This window comes from Bombus huntii, chromosome 12, assembly GCF_024542735.1.
Source record: "Bombus huntii isolate Logan2020A chromosome 12, iyBomHunt1.1, whole genome shotgun sequence".
In the NCBI taxonomy this organism is placed as follows: Eukaryota; Metazoa; Arthropoda; class Insecta; order Hymenoptera; family Apidae; genus Bombus; species Bombus huntii.
In genome coordinates this window covers 7,100,986-7,119,623 of record NC_066249.1, presented here as the reverse complement: position 1 = coordinate 7,119,623, position 18,638 = coordinate 7,100,986, and the positions used below count along the sequence as shown (strand labels likewise).

The window sequence follows — 18,638 nt, the reverse complement described above, 5'->3', positions numbered from 1 at the left end:
GTCGATTAACAGGATTGATCGCGGGCTAGCCTCTCAGCTGCCGCTTCCGGATCCTATCGTTCTTCATCTGCCTAAAGTACTCGCGAAACATAGCTTCTAAACGGCGCGTGACTTCCAGCCCAGGAACTGTTCTTTTTCATCCTCTTATTGGAGAATACGTCTATTGTATCCACCAAACCCGACGCAAGGATAAATATTTAACAAGCTCCGTGTCGTACTGTTACGTCAATATCCCAGAATGCATCCGGACGCATCCTTCCGGCCAGGAGGACGCCCAGCAGCGGGATGCACTCGATCACGTCGGGGCTAGGTCTGGCTCGATCGCGTGACGAGAAAAGAGACGAGCTCTGTGTTGCGTCGAAAAGGAGCACGGGATCCTTTCAGATATATTCAAAATATGCAGAGCAACGGCGCATCGCTCGGGCGAACACCGACAAAAGGTGTGCCAGCCGCGAAGCTAGAGGGTGGCCCTCGTTTCGTTTAGTACGGTAACGGGGGTGGAGGGCAAAAATAAGCAGTAAGAAAAGTGGAGGAGATCGTCGATTCTGTTTGCCCACAAAACGCCGTAAACACGAGACGATCGGCATTATGCAGTCGTCGTATACAGACATACAGACAGACAAACAGCCACCTACTACACGAGCAGATGATGAACCTTTTTCAAGATTTTTGGGATTAGCGACAGGCGGACATTACACGCGGGCCGCACGAGGAATCTAAGGGAACCGCAACGTCGAAGAAGCGCCCAGAGTAATTTGAGATGATGCTGTTCTTTCTCAGCTGCCATTCGGCAGATGTCGAAATTGCTTCATCGCGGAGACAATAACGCGAGGATAATGGATTTAAGTCGAGAACATGGAGATCGATGTCTTCGTCGGATAGATTTCAGTTTGTTGGTATGGTGATCGAATTATACGGAAATAAGAGGACACCTTATAGATGTTGCTTAGTTTTATACTTTTGCTGTTGGTGACGCATATGACGCGATAATTTTTTGATAATTACGTAATGATTGATAACGAAGCTCGATGAGAGGATAATTTTGATAAAATAGGTGTATCGTTTTTGGATACGGAAAATGAAATTTCGTTTAGTTGATAAAACGATTGCACGCTATGTTTATTTATTATCGAATAGTTGTTAATATTATAGCAGCTATTAGCCGAAGTATCGGACCGTCGTTTCTTAAACGCTAACTACGTTAGAATCGAATCGGAAGATTTATTGCTTTTCCGATACTATTTTCGAGTTTTTGTTATTGATTTATTAAGAACGAGTTAAGGGAGACTTTGACTAAAATCGTCAACCACCAGTTGATACGATTGTTTCATAACGTTCGTATATATACATATTTAACTTTTAATTAAGAAGGAGAAATATTAGTTTTGTCTGGATGAATAGACACGTTGCATTATTCCGCAATTCAATTCCGATACTCGCGATAGCTATTACATTCTTAATTATACCCACGTACATCTTAGTAAATCTCAAGAAATAAATGCAGTATCGGAGCAAAACAATCCTACACAAGAATAAACACAGACAAATAGTTCTCACGATATTATTCATAATTCAAGTTGAAACAACGAAAGAGATAATCTCGAGTAGCGACAATCGATAGTGCACCTACACTACGTTTTAAGCTTATTCTTTACATTCTATTCCAATAAATCTCTCCTTTGTCTGCTCTCAAATAAGCACCAATAAATATTAACAACGAAGGGTGGTCTCCACCGTGAATTCTGAAAGAAAGGAACAGGCCGTATAAGAATCGCAACAAAGGACAATGAAACGGAAGGAGACTCGATAGCGGCCGAAGATCAACGAACCGGCGCGGCGAGCAGAAGAGAAATCTAGTCCCCGATTCCGTGCTAGTAACGCCAGCGCATGAAATTTTCAATACGCCCATGTTTCGCGAGTCTTTCGAAAAATCAACGAAGCAGCGGTTTCGTCGCATATAAAGCGGAGTAACAAACGGAAGTCACGGACGAGATTACCGACGAAACGCATGCGTGCCTCGTATGAAAAGAAATTTGCCGGGGAACGGAGCCGAGCTTGTTTCGCGGAACGCACAATCGCAGGATAAACCGAAGATATAATGACACGTATGACGCGGTAAAACTTCTGTGCCACTTCAGTTAACTTCTGAGGGATTGGCGGAACGAACAATCGCGAAATTGAAGTCACGGCGATCCTACGGCTGCTTCACCGGTTGACGTACCGAGCAAACCTGTTACGAGATAGACTCAAAGGATCTTGTCTGGTACGCGAATGTTTGCGTATATATACATATATATGTACACGGTATCGAGTCGCAGCGCACCCTCGCCGTGTGGTCGCCTTGGTTGTCTCCCTCTCTCTTACTATTTACCATCGAAGAGCAGAGAGTTAAGGGAAAAAGAAAAGAGAGAAGGAGAATGAAGAAGAAGCGGCACGTAGGAGCGCAGCAGGAGAGGAACGAAGACGGGGACGCGCGAGGAAACGCGCACCGGTAGAAAGCAGCAAGAGGGCTCGGAAAAATGATAGAAGAAGAAAGGGAGACGTCGGACGGTCCTTTTCTATCTTCGACTCTTTTCTCGAGCGCTCGTTTTTTCCCCTTTGTCCCGAAGCACGGAAATTAAGAGACTTCTGCCGGTAGTCCAACCCCTTCGCAGGATCCGCGTATATACGGACGTGCAACGCACAGGCACTCGGGGCCGCGAATCTGTGACACGCACACACGTTAGCCGATCACAGCGGTCTCTATCCACGGGCCCATGTGCATGTGCAGACGTACAACAGGGACGCGAGTCATTGTCCGCGGACACCTGTGGACTTACGTGCTATGTACGATGTAGCCACTTACTTCAGAGCCCGTTGGAAAAAAGCTCTCTTGCGCTTTTCTCCGCTTTTCACACCGGGCAAACTAAGCACCCTAGCCCTATGTCTACAAGACTCGTCCTCTGTCCCTCTTCAACCGTGCTATTCTTCCAACGGTGTGTCTTTCTCTCTGCTCTGGAACGCTCAAGGTTCTTAGTTCTCCCTAGCGCCTCGTGCTTCGTTTCTCACCCCCTCCCCCCACTCCATCCTCTGTCTAAGTCTGGGGTGAGAAAGTCGTTCAGGGCGTTAAATCGTCTCTTCGGCTCCGCCGCTTCGCGCACCCGTTGCTTTGTAAACTGCCTCACCCTCTCGAGAATAAGATAATGCAAAGTGCAACGGCGGTGTGCTAGGTGCCTTACGTCACGCGACACACTGTGTTGTCGTTTTATTTCTCTCTTTTCCACAGTGACGCTGTTTTTTCCGTTGCCGTCGCTGTGCTTCCTTTAATTAAAAAAGTTATTATCTTGGAAGAAAGAGAAGCACTGGGCCGGGGCCGCGTATTTATTCTCTCGGTGTTTGCTGACCGTGCCGGAGCTCGCGAGCGACGAACGATTTTTGTGGTAGTCGGACAAGAACCCTCGAGAACAGAAAAGATTGTACCAGGAACAATTGCGATATTATATTAGGAAAAGAGCGATTAATCAACGAAATTCTTTTGGACGAGACGCAGCCCATGCGCTCGTTCGGCTCGATCTATAGCAGCTTTAGAAGCTTCTTCGGATTATGTGACGTATTACTTCGATTCTATTACTTGGAAGCAGCTCGCAACGTCTCTTAAAGATAACTCCACGCCACCCTGAGTAAACTGCACCGATTATTGTAGGGGTGTGGGCTACCATCTGCTATATACTATTTGCAAGCTCGTGCATCTGGATACATTGGCGTAATGACAAAGTTTTAGTTCTTGTAGGAGAATGACTTAGGCAATGATAATACGAGAGACTTGTATAGATTCTATACAAAATACGATTCTTCGATTCGATCAAACAGGGGTATTGTTCAACGAACATCGATGCTAGCTATTACTTACGGCTCCACGCGGCAAAAACGATGACAGGAGAGAGATTGGATGATTAAACAGTGGACAAAAAAGATATTGATTTGTCCATGAAGAAACGAACGAAACTTTCTCGTCTTTGTCCCTGTTTAACGATGGATATCGAAAAAATCGACTGGCCGAACAAAACGTAAAACCCTCCTGACGCTACAAAAAACATTATCCATGGTGAAGTGTCCTGGGATTATCAGCTGTCGTATTTGATTAAAGGTAAAAAGCTATTGCTAAATTATCCGTAATATCTGTGGCAACGAGTATCGTGGAACGTCGAGTCTGCACAGTTTGAGAGGGCGATGAACGGCGAAAAAATTTCATGCACGCCTAAATGCTTGTGCACGAACGTAAATTTGCACAGGCTCGGACACACTCGTACACACGCGCGCTTCTTGTTCCTGCGTGTATCGACAGAGATAAAGAGAGAAAGAAAAAGCGTGAAATAGAAAGAGAAAGAGGTACGAGGTGTGCAGTCGATCTGGTTGGTCGGGGTAAAAACAAAAATCGAGGCCGAGCCCGCAGATACGCGGTTTTTGCGAAATTACGGGTCCCGCCTCGTACCTCCGTGCATTCCCGTAAATCAATCGCCGCTTCGACGTTCGTATATATTTTCCGTTAATTATTTTTATTCACGACTCCGCACGTAGGAACGCCCAACGCGCCCATCAGGGCCGATCTACGCGTCAACATGCACCACTCGGGGCCACTGACATATTCCACGTATATGTATATGTATATATATATATATATATATATATTATATACTCACGTGCGCACGCACGTATGTACATATTCGCGCACTTGTTCCTGGGATATACGTCGAATTTTTCTGGGGAAGCTCATGGAACGCGCGCCCAAGCCCTCACGCATCTACGATGCGACCAGAAAATTCTCGAAAGTATGGACGCATGAGCGTACGCGCATAATCTGCTATCTTTTTCTCTCTTAACTTTTTTCTCTCTGCTTTTTTTCTATTTTCTCTCACGTACACTGGTCGCTGACAGGCGTGCTTGTACGCGCGTCCTTTTTCCAATAGATGAGGAGAGGGCAAGGGAGACAAGGGGTGAGAGAGGACAGCCAGGGAGAGTGGGGCTGGTTCGTCAAATTTGCACATTTATTCGTTTATCGGCATACAATCGAGCTTAAACTCGGCCGAGTTCGTATGAATGCGTGGACACCGGCGGCGTATGTGCGTCACTACGCATGAACTTCATCCCTTATTCATAACCTTTCGAAGGGCTTGATGGAGCTCCGAGGCTCGTACGCCGCACGGACAATCTCTCTTTTTCTATCTATCTCTCTCCGACTCTCTCCTTCTCTTGATTTTTTTCTGTTTTTTAAACTCCCGCTCTGCTCCCCCTTGTTTTCATGCACGAGATGGGGGGTAGATCGCATTCCCCTGAAATGCTTCATTTGTCGCGCGGTATTGTGTAATTCTTGACAATCTTGCGCGTCTTTCGGCGCCGGTGCAGGTATAACTCGTGGTTGAAAGGGTGCAGGGAAAATCGTGGCTGGACCTCGACCGAATAATTTTTCGTCCGCAAATAAATACACCACGTTTCGAAGAAATATCCACCGGTTACAGTTATTATTATTATTTGCGATTTTTCCCCGAGCTTCCTTTTCAACACTTATGGCGACGCGATGGTATTTATTGTCCGGATAGCAATCGTCGATAATCGTTTTCTTATCAATTCGTATGCCGTTTCGATAATTAGTTTTCATTTTGATCGACTGAGTTATCGATTTCAGGTTTGCACGTTTCTTGTCGGATTTGAAAGTGGAGTGCTTTGGAACAATGGCCTGTTGTTTGGCATTGTTGTTTTTATCATTTGATTTTTTTAGTATTTGTTTTTATTGCGTTCTAACTGCACTTTGAGTTGTAAGTGCTGTGGAGTCTGACATTTGGATAATTCTTGCATTGTAGATTTCGTTTTATGTTTTCATGGTACATTGAATATCTAGAATTTTTTCTGTCTTTCAGACGAATCTTCTATTTTTTAACTCGATATCTGATACATACTGGTATATTATCCATGTTACAGAGTGATATATAAAAATAGCGAACTACGTAACATTTAGTATCATTTATTTGTATTGAGCTTTACTAAATATACCGATAGTTTTATGTGATAAAAAAGAGAAAGAGAAAGAAATTTCTAATTGGAAGAACATCCCGATGCTAACCCCGAACATTTGAAGACGTGACAAGTGTAAATAAAGGGCAGGGCGTGCCGATTGTGTAACTTGTGGAGGGACGAGCACGGGGGGCAGTTGCTAATTAACGATTCAATCGCACACACTCGGTCGCCTCGATAGTTTAATTAATTCCGAAATAGTTGGCGGCGCGGACTAAACCAAGTTCAGTTTCGGAATGAACCTGAGCGCCACCCTCGTCAGGCATCCTGTGGTCAGGAGATCCAGCAAGAAATAAATTACCAAACTGCGCGCTGTTCCCAAGAATGTCCACCCTTCTTCCGAAACGTCGAACCGTTCGCGAAACAATCTCGACGCGGATCGAACGGCTCGTTCTTCGTTTCCCTCTGGTAACCGCTCCGATGTGATGGGGCAACGGCAAAGACGAGGCTCGATTGTCACTTCCGTTGGGGGAGGACCGAGCGGAACCGTGTTCCAGAAGAGAAATCGATTCGGTGAATGCGAAATTTTGAAACCGGGGAAACGAGCATTCGAACCGGTTTTTTTAGGCTTTAATGAGAAACAGGAGGCGAATCCTTTCTCGTGGAAATGAATAAAGAGACGGTTATAGTTAAATATTAATTTGTAAATAATTGTACCAAGTCGTGGTATATGTTCGAAAAAAGGAATACGAAAGAATGTTTTGTGAGTAAAGAGAAATTTGGAATTTTCCAATTATGTATGCTCATTGCTGTTAATAATATGCAGGTTTGTGTGATTTTGTGTTAATGGTTGTAGAAGATCAATTAAAATACAGAAAAAGAGACGTAGTGTTGTATCATAATTTTAATGGTTCTTTTCAAGTAACATCATCGTAAAAATGGTAGTTAATTACAACGTGTACTTATAATGAAAATTTATTACCGATATGCACATAGGATATCCATATCTATCGTAAATTATCAGTCGCACGAACGTTTATACGATGAACAAAATTACCTCTCGTTTAACAGAATTTTCTGACATATACTTGTTATCAAAGAACGTTACCAAAGCCGTCACACTCATAACTTCCCACGAAGTTGTCAGTGGTCGGCAAAACGTGACCGTAAAAGAAAACGACGATCGCGAAGTTGGCCGGTATATTTGGAAAATTCGACGAGTAGCAGCGTGTGAGCTAGCCATGGTAACAAGGCGGGCAGTTTGAAGGGCCGAAGTTGGCCATAACACATGTGTATCATTACGTAGTTCGTAGAGTTTACCGAGTTTCGAATTTTTCCGGTATACGGTCGCAGAGTGCACACCTTGCCGTCAATTCCTCCGACTTTTCTCTCATACGTGGCCTTCCTCGCTACTGCCTGGACCTGGCCAGAGCAATAGCGAGTCATAGAAACATTTCTCGTGTGTTCTGTGTACCCTTTGCTTTAGTGTTGGAGAAGTATCGCGGTCGTGCGCTACAGTTATCGCGTAGTTACACGATACTTGCACGGTCTCTGGCTGCAAGCGTATCTCCAAGCGGAGAAGTAGACGTATGGTTTAGGTGTTTCACAGCTTCTCGTAGCGAGTTCCTCGAAGCTTGCAATTTGGCGAACCATCGTCTCCTTTTTCTCCGTTTTCCTTTGTATATTCGCCTCTGCTCTCCGTTGCTCTTGCTTTCCCGTCTTTTTCTTTCTCTCTCTCTTTCTTTATTGCGCAGTATGTGTGTGTGTGTGTGTGTGTGCATGTGTTTCGTGACGGTCCGTTCCTTTCCGAGTCTGCCACACGCTATTTTTTATTTTTCATCGCGCCTTCTTTTGTTTGTCGCCTTCAGACTTTGTAACTACACACTATAGTCACTATAGGATCCACGACCGATCGCATCGGCCATCGCCGTTTAATAAAGCCGCAATAAAGGCGCTGCCTGAGAAGAGTCATCTGATCTACGGAGCGTAATTGCGAGTAATCCAAGTGTACACAACGCGTGTGTTTGCGCGAGCATCTATAAAATGCGCGTGTGTATGGGTGGAAGGAACGTGTGCGTGATGTCGTTGGGGCGAGCCTTTGTCAGCCAGAGTTGACGGTGATATTAGTTTTCAAAGTTTCCGCATACTGTTCGACGAAATCGACGAGCAACAGCTTTAAATATTACCAAAGTTGTGTAATACTTCGTTTCGACGGAAAAATTGATTTTTTTACTCGACACCCGTGAATCGGTTTCGACAGCTATCTAATTGCCGTTTGTAGCATAAATACGATGATCTTTGGAGACAAAGTACGATTCTGATGTTTGGCAATATAGTAAAGTTATTGTATTATTAACTAAAGAATTGAAAAAATCATTTATTCGAAGTATTGTTTAATCTAAAGACAATGCGGAGTGTGGTTACTTGACAGATATCGTTGGTGGTTATTAAAGGAAGCATGGACTATTTAAAATTGTGAAATGTAAAAGAACAGAAGATACGAGATGGAATTCATATAATTGGAAAGTTTGTTAATAGTAATTTCATGTTGACAGATTAAATATAAGTTATTAAATAAATAACGTTTCATCGCGTTTGTTGTAATATTTCCATTTGCAGGAATTCGCAAGCAGTACATAATATTTATGTAAATGCAATAACGCTAATGATAACGTCGTGTTTGTCAAATTTATACGATAAATTTTCAAATCTGCATTTCCTCCAGATCGATTCTACGTTGCAGATTCAATCTTTTATATTATTCATATTATTTAAGCCTTTCTGGGCTACGTTTTTCTGAACAGCGAACAAAATTTAATTTTCAGTTATCAATAATAAAATTACATTTTTTCTAAGCGGATAAGATTTTTTCCTACGTTTGAGTAACAAAGCTAAGATCAATCTTACCAGATATATCTATAGATAGATATATTTATCACGTAGCTGATTAACTATTCGTTTTTCTCACAACATCGTGCCACGACCATTTCCATTTCAATCAAAAATTACCAATGGAAAAAATAACACGAACGAACGATTCGTACAGACTGTACAACATCTTGGCTGATTTCTTGAGTTGGAGCGGAAGGGTAGAAAAGTTGGAAGCGTGCAGGTTAGCGGGAATCGGGAGGAATCGGGCGACCAACGAAACCGAGACAGTCTGCAATAATTATCGGGGGTCTCGGGAAAGAAGAGAAAAAAGGAACGACGAAGGGAGAATGGAAGGGCAACGGGAAAAGGGACAGAGAGGTCGGTGCGCGCGGACAGAAAAAGAAAGGAGAGCAGAAAAGAGAGGAGAGCTGCGAGGGACGATGAAAAGTTTGACCGGACGCAGCGAGCACAATGCACCGTGGTCCACCCTCTCCGCCTCCACGACCGATCCACCCCATAATCCCACCCACATTGTACGACCAATCAATATTGTTTTATACCGCGAGTCATGAGACGAGCCGGCCCGATGGTTCGACCGTTCGATGCTCCTCTCTTTTTCCTGCAGCTGCGGATGCAGTCGCTGCCTCTCCTCTTCCTCGTGCTACCTAGAAATTCTATCGTATTCGTTGGATTTTCTTTCACGATCAAACACTCCCCTCTCTCCATCCATCCGTTCTTACTTCAGAACTCCAAGACTTCTCGAAGCCAGCCAATCAAAGCATCATCGTTTTGTTTCGGTTTGATCGGTGCCTGCTGTTCGAAAACGAGTTTCTCTATGCTCGTTCAACTTCTTTCTATTCGCCAACCCTACCCATTATATCATTTCTTGATTTCGCGGTTTCGTATCGAACTACGCCTCCTCGGTTTATCCTTCGTCTCATTGATACGCTCCTTATGCCGCGGTTGCCTGTTTGAAATTGCAGACTTCATTGTTGCGTTATCGTTCGAGGTAGAGAGCGTTATCCAGGCCGAGCGAGAAGAGAAGGTTCCATAAAAACCGGAGATTCCGATCAATACTCGTGGCCAGGGGGCCGGACGGAGGTGGATGGCGGGCGAATGGAAAATATCGTAAGCGATCGGACGACAGCTTTCCGATCGGGCGTCTTGTCGCGCGCGCCACGCAGAATCTATTCAACGAATCTGTCCTTCGCAGCCGCACAAAAGCGAAAGAAGATGCGACGGACACGCTGACTAGACCCGATAGATCGTCACTGCGTTCAGGTTGTGTTTTCATCGTCGTCGTGTGCTCACGTGCAGAGATTGTGATACCAGTGACAAGACGACGCGCAAGAGCGGCGCACAATGCGCATCCGTTTAGCCTTCGCTCTGCCACGAGGAGAATCCGTTTCGTCCGCTCGAGGACACGCTGATTCAGGATTATTCTCCCTCTTTAATTATCTCCGCCGCCTCTCCATCCCGTTGCCTCGTCGACGTCGTCATCGCCGTCTTGTGTAGTTCAGTTCGCAGAAACGAACAGAAAGTCCGGTTCACAGCGCGATAAACCATTTATCTTCGAGAACACGCTTCTTGGGCAGGAACCGGAAATATTGCCGGACGATAGCGTCGGGCGGTATCTTGCAAGACCCGCGGCGATATACTCCTTGACCGCAATTGTTTTTTACACCTACGTTTTTCTGGATTTCAAAGAAGGTCCTCTTATCAAGCTCGTCGAGGCGAGGAAAGGCGTACATGATTCTTTAATTTATGAGAAGATACATAACTAATTGATCCAATATATCTTTACGAACAGTATTTTAAGAAAAGATGCGATTACTAATATATAAGATGAATTTTATCGATCACTTAATAATGTCAATATTTATATCGAAAAAAGTAGAAAAGAGGAAAGAAAATCCAGTACTTGAGCTCAAATAACACGTGGTATAATAGCTATTGATTAAATTACAGTTTTATTTTGATAAATAAAAATCTTTTGGTTATCGTAAAAATTTTACCATGAAAAATATTCTCCATTAGAAAGCAAGCAGATATATATGTGTATGTGGTTACTAGAATGATGGATATTAGTCGAACGATAAAGACAGCGGATAAAGAATCATCTTCACGTGTCCGTCACTGACGACTCATAAGCCTCCGACCACATGACATACGCGTCACATAATCTCCGTTAAGAGTGGAAGTGCAAGTGCATGAGCGAACGTACTTCTGCCCCATACCGACGACGCAATTCTCCGGCTCCCTACCATCCAAACATACCCTCTGCATCTATGTAAATAGGTTCTCCACCCACGAACGTAATCTTCGTACGACGTTCATTATACCGTGATCTAAGCACTCTAGTTTCACCATTTACCGCTCGTAGCTCGTCTGCGTGCGTGGAAACCGTGACACAATTCTGCCGCCTTTCTCTGTACTTTCTTTCCACTTTTCTGTTTTTTTTCTTTTTCTTTTCTCTTGGATTCATGATGGTTAACGATCTGTAGAGACTTTTCAGGGATGCTAAGTCGATCGTACGGCCACGTCCAATGCGAATTTTAATTTTGAATAAAGCGAAACATGTTGATGTCAATATGGATTCTTGTACTTTTTCGAGTTCTGCTTTAAAATTTATTAGCGGAAATATAACATTCTATGAAAAATTCGAAATTTTATCTGGAAGGTTCTCAGAATTCTAAGTGTAACTCGATAATTTTCAAAATTTTATACGATACCAATACGAAAGCTTATTTTCTAATTGCTTGTAAATATTCTACTCTATTTTCTGTATTTGGGTAATTATGATGCGCAGTTGTTGCCCATGAACAAGTCAAAGAGAAGCAAGATCATTGACTACCCTCTAAGAAGTTATTTCATTAATTCATTAATATAGCAATAAACGTATTCGTATAAATACACCAAGATACGCCAAGACCAACGTACATGGCAGAGTTTCCGATGACTAAATTCCAAATAGAGAATCAATTTCTCGTGTTCAAGAATTCTGCCAATATCTAACATGACCAGAAATAGCCATCACATAAGTGTCTAACTCTAGAGGTAGCAATCGTTCCTAGACATCTCATCCTCAGCAATAATACGTCCCCAAGTGGTCAGTAACTCGATATCGAGGCGGATGGGTGCTCGAGGCCGTCCGCAAAAATCGATGCCTCCATCTGGAAAAGGACTGGTTGCAGGCAGACGGCGCGGATCGCGTGCGAACGGTTGCAGCGGGTGCAATTATCCGGATTCTTTATTCCGTTTGGAAAGTCGCGATTGGCGGGTAACCTGGTAACAACTGGAACCTGGTAGACTCGAATCGCGATCATGGGGGCCCAGTGAGCGAAGATCCGGCCCCGTTCGTCGGGAATGGGCGTAGAACAGCGCGCGGGAAACGGCGATCGCTCCGGAAGAACGCCGATCGTCCATTGTCGGTCGCCATTCTCAATGGCCATTCAGCGTGCATTGCCTCGCCTTCGTTTGCCGGCGATTCGATACACTTACACACGCCTTCGCAGATTCACCGTGATTCTCTAGTGTTCTCGTAAACGGTGACGAGCCGTGATGTAAGAGCTCCACCTAGCTCGGGAAATTATTCGTATTCTCCGAAGTCGAGGTAGCCTTCGGCATCCGGTGTTGCTTCTTTCTCATACCAACCGCTCCGACTAATTAGCGACCGGATCCCCGGGAAGTTGTCAAGGCTTTCGTATTCGTTGCGTGATTAGAAAACACGGGTAATTCGTAGTTCTTGATTATTGCCAATGATAGGCATTTGCGACTTATGTCTTCTGTCGACGTTGGTACCTAGGAATTTGTCACGTAACTAGGTGGCAGTTGCTTGGGTAGAGATACGGTAAAATTTTGATTTGTTTGATACAATATATATTTCCAGAGACAATTGTATCTTGTAATAAACTTCAACGTGTTCGATAAGTAATAATGGGTTGTAACGAAACAACCACGACAGATCGTGTTTCGTTTCTTCAAGTCGTATCCATGAATAGTGTCAACGTACTTTTGAAATGATTAATTTCACGTTTGACAAACGTCGAAGACGATTTAATCAACCGATCTGATAACTTGTTCGCTCCTCTAAGGTTTATATCGATGTCTAAGCAATTCTTAAAAGTTATCCAAGACGTGAACACTCGAGCTTTCTCTATGGAAGGTCTAAATCGCTCCAGCGATGGAATTTTAATTACAGGTTCGATTATAGCTGTTTGTTATGAAAAACGTACCGATACAGCAATTTCGCAAATCGGGTAGAAATTTCAGAAAACCATTAAGCCTGTCGACTGGTCGAACGACACAAAGCATGGGATGCGTCGCAGGTATTCACACATGTCGCTGTTTTATGATACATTTCGAGTCGAGGAACAATGGAGGTGTAAATCGATGTATTTTGATATCAGAAATTGCGATCAGAGCAAGGTCGTGTGGCGTTCAACAAACCTTTATATTCACGTTTAGGGTCATTGTCAAATTTCACACTCGATATTTATTATGCATCCTATCGATGATCTGCCAACCCTAACATTTTTTCTTTATGCTTAATTACGTAGCTCTGTAATTGAAGCTATTGTACAATAATTTGCCAACTACGTAATATCACATGGGTTGTAGCTTTCGTTGTTATGGCATTCAAGTTTTCAAGTTGTTATGGCAAGCAAGTCAAGTATGATTAGATAGCTTGTAATCTGTAAAATCTATTAGCAAAATTTTATTTGCATTAATGTCAATGTTCTTCAATCACTTCAAACGTCCCACATAGAGTAAAATCTGGTATTTCTTGAACACACAGAATCGTTTTATCGATATTGTTATTCAATTAATAAATTTAATTACATATTAGCGAGGTTATATTGGACGAATTATAATTTACCTCGATATCGATCAAATGGTCGACCATCCCAATATTTTTCATTAATTTCGTACAACTCTTAATCACAGTTGACATTTCTCCTCGTATATTGCAACCATAATTCTTATCATCGTAATCATGAATCCATTTTTATTTATATTTAGAAAGATAGAATCCTTCTAAGACAAACAAGATCAAACTACTTGCGTTACAGAGACCGATCATATTCTCGTGCCGATGGACGATGTAACCATCACCTAACTTCCTTCAAACGAAATTACGATCTTCGCAGTTGGTTCAATAGTCGACAAATTAATATTTTCGCCATTATAATCGGCGAAGAACCTCTCTCGATCGACGATCGCGGCCTGTTTAGTTTGTCGTAATAAAATTTGCAATGGTTTCCGCCGCTCATATACATAATCGACGCGAATCGCTTTTATCGCCCCCGCATAGGCGCGCGCGCGCAAGCTCACCGCGTTAACGATGCTTGACGACGCGTAAAATCAGGGGTGATAATTTGGAATTAACCGAATTAGTATGTTACGGCTTTGTAATTGCGTTACATCGTACCGATGACGCACGACCGTAAACCAGATGAAAGAAAGTGTTTGTGAACTCGCTGGCGTGGCGAATTGTCACTTTTGAAAATACGATCGATCGAATATCACGCGGTTTCCTCCATATCACAACCGGCATTATAAATTTAATTGTTTCGTTAATGTTTCTCAACTTCGCTTTTATCGAAGTCACGCTTCTCGCTTCGATTCAGACGGTGCTTTCTTGAAACCGAGCCAATTTCTGATATCTCCGAAAATGAGAATGCTAATCGAGTTCGAGAACGACTACTTGTGGTTTAGAAGCGAATCGCACAGCGTTGGAATCCTTAACGAGAGTTCGAGAAATTTCACATCCGTCGAGGTTAATCGAGGGTGAACCGTTTCATCTTAAACAGATGTCGATCTGGAACGGGAAGTTGCGACTAAACTTCAGTAACTTGTCGTAACTAATCGCCGCTCTCTCCGTGATCTTTGACAATTTGCGTAGTATCGTGTAAGAATGACCAAGTGTGATACGATAATCGTAATAGTTAAGCATGCAATTACGTTAGCATTCGAAGATGAGAAAAAAGGTATGTAATTGTAATATCCTTTTCTCTTTTTTCATTTCTAAGTTTACCATTGTTTATCTTCCTACAGAAGCGAGAAAACATTCTATTTTCTAGTGCTAAAAGCAACAATATTTCGGTATTTAATTCTAATTGGATACAATTATTTCATATATTATTTTATGTACGTGTAATTGTAATTGCTCTGTAATTATACAATAATTCAATAATACGTTAAAGAAGTATTATCATCCTTCAAACGAATATATAATTTAATTCTACAGAAATTATTACCAATATTAATACCTTTGCCATTGAATATTGTACACAATTCATTACGTTAAACATAATGAGTCGAGATATTTAGTTTCACTTTCGTTTATTCGAATTTTCTGTGTAAAGTTACGTTATTTATTTCCTGGGTGAATGAAACACCACGCTTTGTACATCTATTATTCGTAATCTTAAAACTGAAAACATATTAAAATATCAAGAAAATAGGGGACTTTCTGAGAAAAAGATTCGTAAGATGAAATGACGAATTGAGTCGGAAGTTTTAATTCTAGTATTTTAATATTAGCTGCTTTTTTCTTCGTTCTTTTTATATCTGCTCAACGAATAAAAATGTCATAATACTAATTCAATATTTTCACTGAAAAATACATTGCTCTCCTACTACATCCTCATCATAGAAGAATCAGAAAATCCCTTAAATAGAATATACATAGATATTCAAATAGAACTTTTTCTAGTAACATTATCTCGCATAACCTTTTCCAAGAATTTATCTAATCTACACCTGACGCCGTCACAAATTGAAACAGACTATTCCCATAAGAGCAGTACCAGGCACAATTCGATTCCCTAATCCACCACGGGAATCAACAGTGTACTCGAACACCACATTTATTTACATAGATAAACATCACGAAATTATCCCCAAATAGACACTTTGCACATATACCGCGAACATATACCGGAACGGTTCTGCTAATAAACTTATCGGTAAATAATTGTGACAAGTGTGATTTCCTTCCTCCCAGTTGGTCCTCCTCTTTCCCTCGCCAATTAAATATTTCTTACATCAGAGATGTAACAACGGTAAAACGAGAGCCGCGTCAAATAAAAAATAGAATCGAACGTGAAATTTCACCGGAAACCATGGCGAGAAGCATCTCGGGTTGCGCACGAACCATTGTCCGTGCTTGCTTTCAAAAAGTCAACCAAATTAATTTCAATTGCAGACCGCGGCCCGGTTCGTCTCCTAGCAACCGAACGTTAGCGGAGAACGCGGTACGTGCTGGGAGCTGGGCGAATATAAATTGGCGCGGCAAACAACTTGCCGGCAAATTGTAATCGGTGAGCGAAACGCGAATGGAACGCATCGCGAGAGGAAAAAATATACGAGCACGCGGAAATATGGAAGGTCGCTGATCGTGGGATCTGTTTGCCTCCTGCGCATTAGCACGTTCACTGGCACGGATATCACTGATCACCAGCATTAGAATTCATAAGGAGACACCTCCATTTGCCAATACATAGTTTGAATAAACCAACAAACGCCAACTCAAAATCGATCGAAATCGAATCACTTTTTGAAAGGTACTATAAATTCATGTTGTCCGTTATTAAAATACAGCTACTCCTCCGTGGAAGCTGCTTTCAGAAATATCTGTAGTTTAACTAATACTGTTTATTCTAACCTCATATACATATATGTAAATTACCATGCATTACAGTCGAATGTACGACAATTCACTACCAGTGCGGATAAGACACGAAACGAATCGTTCAACAATCACCGCGCTAAAAGCAGGCAGCCGATATTTTTGTCGGTAAAAGATCACGATTGGCGTCCACTCGAACGTATAAACAAGAGAAAAGCGAGGCGATAATTGAAACGCGAAGATCCTTCGACACCTCGTCGTTCCTTTAATCAGTTACGCTCAAACGAATCTGTCGGGTGCTTGGGGACTAGGAGAGAGGGCGCGTTCAAAATTCATCAAACTGATTCTTATTTCTGCAAGGAAGGAAGAGAAGAAGGAGGGAGAAAGACCAGAATCCCTGGGCTTGTCGGGCTCACGAGTTTCTCTTGGTTACACAGACTCGACGGGCGAGGCACAAAGTGTTGCTGGGAACCACCTTTGATGTCGAACAATCGTGGATGATCGCGCTCGAAGGCGTGGAATTCGGCGCCCTACGAGTGACCACTCGTGGATCCGCGACGAGTGTCTCCATCCAAGGCAAAGGGAAACACTCTTTCCGTGTCGTTTGGTGGTTTCAACGCAGGTGATCGGTGTGCGAAGAGAAGGGTGGAGGGGGGAAGGGCACTGATTGTCCGGAGACGTTGGAGAGCGAGGCGGATGACAGGCATGGAACCGTGGAGCGAAAGAGAAGGAAGAGAGAGAGAAGGAAGAAGAAAACACGGGGGTGGAAAACAATTAAGGGAAGGCGAGGAGAGGACCGCCTTGTATGATAATGCGTTGTAACCTCCGGCAGAGGAGAACGATACGGTGAAGAAGGAGGTAGATGGTTGGAGATGACGGAGGTGGAGGAGCAGGTTGCCGAGGATGAGGCCGGATGAAGCACGGAATGGAGGGGCAGCCGCGAGAAGGGGTTTGGCGGAGGTCGTGGTTCTTACTTTGCATTCCTTTGTGTGTCCTCCTGAGCCCTCCATCTACCCTCCTACAACCCAGTCATCCTCCTCCCTCTTGAAGCTTGAACTAACGCCCGAGGTTTTAATGCACTTGTCTACTCCACATACCGTTCATAAAGACATATATGCCGTCTGTTGAACGAGCGGGCAGGAGAACTGATTCTTGGAAAGAGGAGTAGAGCGAAGACAGAGAGGAAGGTGAAAGAGAGAAAAAGAGGGAAACAGATACGGTACAAGAGGGGGTGTGGGGTTCAGAGAAAGAGGGTGAAAAAAGGGAGACGGGGCGCGTGCGATGTACGAAGAAGCGAGAGACGGTGCCCGGCAAAAGAAGAGCGCGATGAGAAAGAGAAAGCGGAGAGCATAACGATATGAAATGCATTTTAAATTCTAAGCATTCGCTCCGCGTCATGGAAAGACCTCGGCTCTTTGCTTGCATAATCCTGCCCGGTGATGTATAAAAGTTAAAAAAGAACGGCGGAGAGCCAACGGGGAGGAATTAAAATGCACTGGTCGAATCAGAGACCTTTGCCGGATGCCTCCGCAGCCGTAGGCCACGTGAACTTTCGTCCACGATATCCGTCGAAGACGGTGACTGCCTCGGCGCTTATATCGCACGATGTTTCCTATGAATAGCTCGCCTGCTTGTAAGCGGCAGGTGCTTGTGCACTTGCAGGCTAAGCAAACTACAGGTATAAAATTCAGTCGATAGATCACGTTGAGGAGAAGAAAAGAGAAGTTAAGTTTATGTTCAGAGTCTGGTAATTTTAGAGGTATTGATTGCGAGATTAGTACATTTTCTCAAAGAAGTGCACGACAAAAGTCCGCTATACAACAATTATATCGTGGATATTTACGTATTTATGACAAGTAGATGTACATATGCAATAATTGAAAAGAGTGTGCACACACGAAGGAACACGTATTAGAAGGAACGGAATATTAAAAGCAAAGAATATATTGCTGCATTTAGAGAATAAAGCGTTCTTTTATTCCAGTTTCAATGCTTTATTTGTCCTTATTATTAATATGAATTTGCATAAACATCTGCGGTATAATAATAATAAAAAAGCAATAATAATATAACAAATTTGTGTATGTCAATAAATATAAATTATCTATATATCTTTCCATCATTTAACGTAATTCCTTTACATATT

The 18,638-nt window shown here is 42.9% G+C and overlaps 1 long non-coding RNA gene across 1 annotated transcript in view; it reads right to left on the bottom strand.

The window, feature by feature from the left end:
• LOC126871822 (uncharacterized) overlaps positions 1-18,638 on the bottom strand; it is a 115,578-nt gene that overhangs the window by 77,670 nt on the left and 19,270 nt on the right. The gene's annotated exons all lie outside the window — the stretch shown is intronic.